The 7,544-nt window shown below is 39.2% G+C and overlaps 1 long non-coding RNA gene across 2 annotated transcripts; it reads right to left on the reverse strand.

The window, feature by feature from the left end:
• Positions 1-1,496: 1,496 nt before the first annotated feature.
• Positions 1,497-3,872, reverse strand: LOC103883070. 2 transcript variants are annotated; one of them, XR_001900996.1, is made up of 3 exons: positions 3,658-3,872; positions 3,283-3,553; positions 1,497-2,070 (listed from the first exon to the last, which is right to left on the reverse strand). It is a non-coding gene; the product is annotated as an uncharacterized LOC103883070 (long non-coding RNA). The 2 variants fall into 2 exon arrangements; XR_645141.2 differs by having other exon boundaries at positions 3,283-3,872.
• Positions 3,873-7,544: the final 3,672 nt, after the last annotated feature.

The following is a 7,544-nucleotide window of genomic DNA, read 5'->3' on the forward strand; positions in this document are numbered from 1 at the left end:
TTCTTAGCCTCCAGGAAGCTTGCTTAGAAGCTAGTAGTGGGAGCAGTGGGCCAGCTATGTGGGTGGGTTCTCAGACCTCTGGGAAGTTAGTGTGGTGTGGGTGATGAAAGTAACAGTAGAAAAGAAACCACCGGGACCCAAGCAATCTGTATTGGTGTTGCTGGAAGCTGCAACAGGCTGAGAAGCCTAGTCCGTAATCCCACAGCCACCCATAGCAGGGCAGTGGGTATCGTCCTAAGTGTGCTCAGGAGAGATTGGTCTCCCATGTTCTTCCTGTAGATGGGTGGCAGGTGCAGCCATGTCAGCTCAAACTTTGCCCAAGGGCAGGGGGCAGCCTAGCATTAAACTCTCAAAATGGCACCTTGGTCTTGCAACTAGTGAGGGCAATGAGGACCCTCCCAAGCAGGTAGCGTGGGCAAGTAGCTGTGGGGAGTGTGGTCCGCTTGTGTCTCAGCCTTATGCCACCCATTCCAGAACAGTGGTATTATTCTAGATATGCACACGAGAGCCTGCTTTCCCTGATCCTCCTTAGCAGCAGCTGCAGTCATGGCAGCCTGAACTTAGCCTGAGGGCAGGACACAACCCAGCATTAGACTCAAAATGGTGCTTTGGGCCTGGGTCCAGGGTCCAGGGAGGGTGGCGACCTCCTAGGCAAGCAGTGTGGGCAAGATGCTAGGGGGAGTGCAAGTGTAGTCTACTCACATCTCAGTCTCAACAGCAGCCTGTGGCAGAGCAGTAGGGACCCTCCCAGGGGGTGCATGGGAGTACCCAGCCTCTCTGTCTGTCTCCTAGAATCAGTGCAGCAGCAGCAGCAGCAGCCATGTCTGTAGATCCCTAGTATCTACACTCTCAGAATGGTGCCCAGCTGAGGCTGCTCTTGGCTTGGAGGCATGTGGGGTTCCCTTTCTGGAGCAATGTCTCTGAGCAATCGTTAGGCACCTCTGTGTGTCAGGCCTGAGGCCCTAGTGGGTTGAGGGATTCTCTTGCAGCCAAGATTGTAAAAACCCATTTCAGAGCCTTGAGGGTTTCCCCGCACCCAGGAGCCTCTCCTGGCTCTCAGCCCCCTGCCAGCAAGCTGTACCAAACCCTCTTCTTACTTACTTCTGGTGCTTCCCATGTCTTCCGTGAATTCTCTCCTCGATGATCTGTTTGAAGTGTGAGTATCTGCTTACTATTCTGGTTCCTCTCCATGGAGGGCACATGTACTCTTTGTATCTAGTCAGTCTCCTTGATTCCTCTCCCCTCCCATTATCTATTATGCTCACTCTATGTTATGTTTTTTTAATTTATATTTTTGCATACCTGTTTAGAGGCCTATTTATTTACCTGTTTATATTTGTATGTATCTATTTACATGTTGAGTGATTTTGACAGTTTGGGGCTTTGTGCTTTGGGGCAGTTGGATTTGGTGGTGTCACTCCACATGTCATCATCTTCCAGGACACCCTCTGAGGTCTGCTCCAGATTTGACCCATCTTACATGAACACACTAAGTATGACCAGTATAAAATTTGTTTTCATTATGTTCCCACCAATGGGAATCTACTGTACATAATTATGTCTTGTTATAATTAAGAAAATATGGAATAGAAGTAGATTGATTGTCCTGGAAGAGCTGTCCAGGAAAACTTGAAAGTTGCTTTCTTTTTCTTTAATGATAATAAGCACCAGCAGCAGATAAGTAATAAGGAAGTATAAGTAAGCAATATCAAATGCTCTTTAAAAATTAGTCTTTGCAGCATCTACATAATTGATGAGTTGAATTGTGAAGCTTTGGTAGGCTTCACAATTCCAAAATTGGAAGTTTCCATTTTGTTCTGGATGATTCAATACCTTTGTTCAATCTTTCCTCAATGTAAAAGATTGTCTTAAAAGATATAAAAAAGGATTGTAGGGAAGCCTGGGGTTTGGGGAATGTAGAAGCAAAATGAAAGAGCAGCTGAGCTTTTTCCATTGGTGAGGACAGAAGTGTGTTCAGGCTGCTTGTGTGTTTCTAACTTCAGGGACTTTGTAATATCACTCTCTTTCCTTTTCAGTGCTTCTCCAGTTCGCCCTCCATCCAAGACACCACTGCAGATGTTAATGAACGAGTGGACAACAAAAAAATGAAGTATAAGTATTCATCAGACATTACCAAATACATACATTATTGAAATAAAAAGTTTGAGAAACTGTATTAGGAAATGGATTTGGAGTCTAGGGACCTCTGATTAGGAGTACAATACATTTGGATTCTCTCTCTTTTAAAACAGATTCTCCATGTATTCCTAAGTGTGACCCATCTTCCCTAGCCACTAAACATATTGCTGATGTCTTATTAATGGGAACTCTGTAGCTTCTTCTTCCCTATAGCTCAGGTAGACAGGCTCAGGTTTGAAGTTCTGCATAGAGCCAGTATAGCTGTTAGTGGCAAAATGACCCCCAGAGTAAACAAAGAAACATGACCAGACACCCCCAGAGGGGATTACTTGTCTTACTTGTAAACCAAGTACTGGGAGAAGTAAGCCAGTAAGTGTGAAGTCAGCCTCACCAGGGAGCATGGGATGGAGCCTTTTCCATAACTTAGGCTAGACATTCTGCTATGTGTTATGCCTATTGATGTTTCCTTATCTTTATGAGAAAAGGAAACATGCCAGCCTTCTAGTAAAGGCCTTTGGATTAAATTCTCTGAAGGAAACTGGCCTCACCTAATAAACTCACCAGAACATAAAAGGACATGGAAAAAAAAATAATAAAACTAATGTGCTAATCAGTTCAATAAATGCTTGAAGCTGGCCTTAAATCAAATAAAAGACAGGAAAGGATGCCTTATTTCAGAGCTTTGAGACACAGAGTGATGAGAAAAATTTCTCTTGTATTTGAATCATTGAGGGGAAAATAGTAGTCGACTCAGGAGAAGTCAAGAAACATCAGTGGCAGTTTCTAAATAGTAGTATTACTTTCCTTTCTATCTTCTGCCAAAGTTAATGGAAGCTCTCATATGGCAAGGGGCTTGGAACCTTTGCCTTCTTTCTTATTAGCTGCATGATCAATGTGAAGCCTGACTCCTGAGTATTGGCAATTCTCCCCTCTATTCCTCCAGTTCATTGCATCAGTCTTGGAAAAATTAGAAAGTAGGTGAAGGTTTTCTTTGTCAAACACCTATTAGCCTCAAATCCCCTTTGACTATCTGATCGGTGGAAAAGCCATGTAGATCAAGAAATCAATTAATACCGCTGTGCTAGTCATGTAATGCACCTGTCTAGAAACGTGGCATTTTCAAAGGAAGCAGGGAAAACTTACATAAATACAGACATTTCAAAAGGTGAAGTTCCAGCCACAGTGAGCTCTGCATGGAATACGAATGCTTTGGGGTCAGTCCAGTCTTGACATCTGTGATGGTTAATTTTATTTCAATTCATCTGAGTCACAGGGTGCCAGGTATTTGTCTAAACATTATTTCCAGGTATGTCTATGAGGGTGTTTCTGGATAGAATTAGCATTTGAATTGCTGGATTCAGTAAAGCAGACTGACCTCCCCAATGTGAGTAGGCATCATCAATCCACTGAGGGCCTGAACAGAACAAAAAGCAAAGGAAAGGAAACATTTTCTCTTCTTTGTCTACCTGCTTGAGTTGGATCATCAGTCTTCCCCTGCCTTTGGACTAGGATTTATACCATCAATTTCTCTGGTTTTCAAGCCTTCAGATTCATCCTGGAACTTTAACGTTGACTTTCCTGCTTCTCAGGCTTTCTGATTCAGGCTAAACCACACCACTAGCTTTCATGGGTTTCCAACTGTAGAGAGCAGATTGTAGGACATCACCTTCATAATTGCATGATTGCATGAGCCAATTCCTTATAATAATGAATTGAATCATCTTCTTTTTCTTCTATCTATATATTTAAATTACATGAATTTATATATTAAATATTAAATATATAAATTAATTATAAATAAAATAAAAATATATTTAAATAAATATATTTAAATATATAAATTTATTAAATATATAAATTTGTATAGATACATATAACATATATTTATATGTGTATATTGTATATGTTACTTATAAATGTATTTTTATATAAGTATATACTTGTTTATATAAATATATTATTTTATACAAAATATGTACTTGTTTATAATATATATTTGTATATACTTGTTTATATAAATATATATGGAATTCATGTTACTTTTGCTAGATATGATCATTTTATTATCTATATATAGAAGAATATCCTGACTTTGTTGGTGATGCATACTCAATCATTGAAAGGTTGTACTTGTTCCTAGGGCTGCCGTAACAAATCACTACAAACTTGGTGGCTTAAAAATAACAGAAATTTATTATCTCAAACTTCTAGAAACTAGAATTTTGACTGAAATGATGTTGGCAGGACTGTGCTCCTTCTGATGGCTCTAGGGGAGAATCTATCTTTGCTTTTTCCAGCTTGTGTTAGCTCCTGGCATTCCTTGGCTCACAGCTGCCAAGGAACTTGTATGTCAAATGTCCCTCTGGCTTTCTCTTACAAGGATGCTTATCCCTGGATGTAGGTCTCACTGGGATAAGCCAGGATGATCTCCTCATCTAAAGATTCTTAAGTTAATTACTTTTGCAAAGACCCCTTTTCCAAATAAGGTAATATACCATATTTTAACATATAAGGTAATATTCATAGGTTCTGGAGATTAGGGCATGGCTATACATTTTTGGAACCACCATTCTATCTACTAAAGGGGTGACATATAAGAAGATCTAAAATTTACTTTTATGTGACTCAGTAAAAATAAATATGGATGAAATAAATAAGACGAAAAGTTAATGGTTGCTAAATCTAGGTGGTAGACATATGGGAGTACATTGTATTAGTCTAAAATTTCTTGCTTAGGATTTTCATAATAAGCCAAGTTTAAGTTCCCCATTTTGTCAAGAGAGTCTCATTTAGGGAGCTATTTTAGTGTAGTGGGTCAAGTGGGTCAGAGCATGGGCTCTGGGGACAGAATGCCTGAGTTTGCATCCTGCCAGGTTTGACTTTGAATAGCTGTGGGATCTTAGGTCAGTTACTTAGTTTTTTCTTCTACAAAATCGGGATAAAAATAGTAATACTAAATTCAGACAATTGTTATGAGAATGAAATGAAATAATGCTTGTTAAGTGCTTGGCACATTGAAAGGACCTGATAAATATTAGCCACATTAGTAATTATGCTGAGTCTTTCAGGATGTCCCCTTCCAACATTCCACTATTAGCTAGGAGAGACACTCTTAGAAAGGGGGCACAGGGGATTCCCAGTTTATGCATGTGTTTGGGAGTGGGGGCAGGAAGGGATGTAAGGTGTAAGGCATTTACACAGGTCACATGGATGCAGGACAAACCTGGGGCTGCAACTGGGGAGATAGGGAGATTCTAAAAGCAAGGAGAAATCCTTGTAGACTTTTAGCCAATCTTCTACTAGCTATTGCTAAGCCCATTTCTTAGCCATAATGCTGATAGAATTAATGCAAATTCTAAAAATACCTATCATATCTAGAAAGCTATTTCAATGCTAAATGACTGACTCAACCTAAATGAAAACATTATTTATCAGGTCTCTATGCTTCTTGAAGAACAACTCCCCCTGCTCATGAGGAGGTTGCTGCTTTTGGAGTGTTAGAGGAGGCTCAGGTGTGATTTTGCCATTAGGGAATCCCATTGTTTCAACAGGGAGCTGAGCCAGCCTGCTCAGGTGAGTACTGTGGTTACTGCCTCCTTCTCCTCCCACACCTCAGGGTGTCAGCGCATCTACAAGCAATTCACACTTTATATATAGGGTGTTGTTTCATTTTTAGATTAAGTGCATGAAGGCTTTCACTTGCCTCACATCTCACTTAGCATCATATTTTCCCTCAACCTGTTGTAGTCACCAAACATGTGCAAGACCAGGAACAAAATAAATGAAAGAACTACAACAAAAACGTAAAAATAAAGTTAGCAAGAGCAAAAGGGATGAAATGACATCCCTGCAGGGACATGTGGCTTCCTGAAAAGTCCAGATGCTTTTTTGAAACAAATCTTTGGAATTACTCCCTAGGGTTGTCACTGCTCCCCACTACGTGAATTAAAATCGTAAGCAAAATAACAAGTCTCAAAGTTTAGGATCTAAGCTACAAGGCTGAAACCCCTTGTGGAAGCAGTGCTACTAAAACTTTAATGTAACAAAGTCATCTGCATATATGATAAATCTGAGATCAGTTTTTCTCACAAGCTTCCAAGTTATAACAATGCTGCTGAACCACAGACCATACTTTGATTTGCAAGAGTGTAGAACAGCAGTTCTTAAATTTGGCTACCTTTTGGGTTTACATGTGGCGTGCCAAATAAGACTGATGCCACAGAGGTCCTTATTTGCCTTTAAGTGTGACCTGGTCATCATAATTTTTTTAACTTTTAATGGGTATATAATACGTGTATATATTTATGTAGTGCATGAGATGTTTTGATATAGGCAAAAAATGTGTAATAATCACATGATGTAAAATGGAGGATCCATCCCCTCAAGCATTTATCCTTTGTGTTACAGATAATCCAGTTATACACTTTTGGTTACTTTAAAATGTGTGATTAAATTATTTTTGCCTATAGTCACCTTGTTATGGTATCAAATACTAGGTCTTACTCATTCTTTTTTTTAATTGTTTTTGTACACATTAACCATCCCACCACCCCTTCCAACCCCCCATTAACCTTCTCAGCCTCTGGTAACCATCCTTCTACTCTATATGTCCATAAGTGCAATTGCTTTGATTTTTAGATCCCACAAATAGATGAGAATATGAAAAGTTTGTCTTTTTGTGCTTGTTTTATTTCACTTAACATAATGACCTCCAGTTCCATCTATGTTGTTGCAAATGACAGAATCTCATTCTTTTTACGGTTGAGTAGTATTACATTGTATGTGAGTACTACATTTTCTTTATTGATTCATCTGTTAATGAACACTTAATTTGCTTTTGCCATATATGGCTTTTATTATGTTGAGGTATATTCCTTCTGTATCCAGTTTTTTGAATATTTTTATTATGAAGGGATGTTGAAATGATCATATGGGTTTTTAAATCCTTTATTCTGTTGATATGATGTATCACATTGATTGATTTGCATATGTTGAACCATCCTTGAATACTAGGGATAAATTCCACTCAGTCATGATGAATGATCTTTCCAATGTTTTGTTGAATTTGATTTGCTAGTATTTTGTTGAGGTTTTTGCATCAATATTCATCAGAGATATTGGCCTGTAGTTAGTTTTATTTATTTATTTATTTATTTATTTATTTATTTATTTTTATTATACTTTAAGTTCTAGGGTACATGTGCACAACATGCAGGTTTGTTACATATGTATACTTGTGCCATGTTGGTGTGCTGCACCCACCATCTCGTCAGTACCCATCAACTCATCATTTACATCAGGTATAACTCCCAATGCCATCCCTCCCCCCTCCCCCCTCCCCATAATAGGCCCTGGTGTGTTCCCCTTCCAGAGTCCAAGTGATCTCAATGTTCAATTCCCACCTA

Source organism: Papio anubis, chromosome 4 (genome assembly GCF_008728515.1).
Source record: "Papio anubis isolate 15944 chromosome 4, Panubis1.0, whole genome shotgun sequence".
NCBI classification, from domain to species: Eukaryota; Metazoa; Chordata; class Mammalia; order Primates; family Cercopithecidae; genus Papio; species Papio anubis.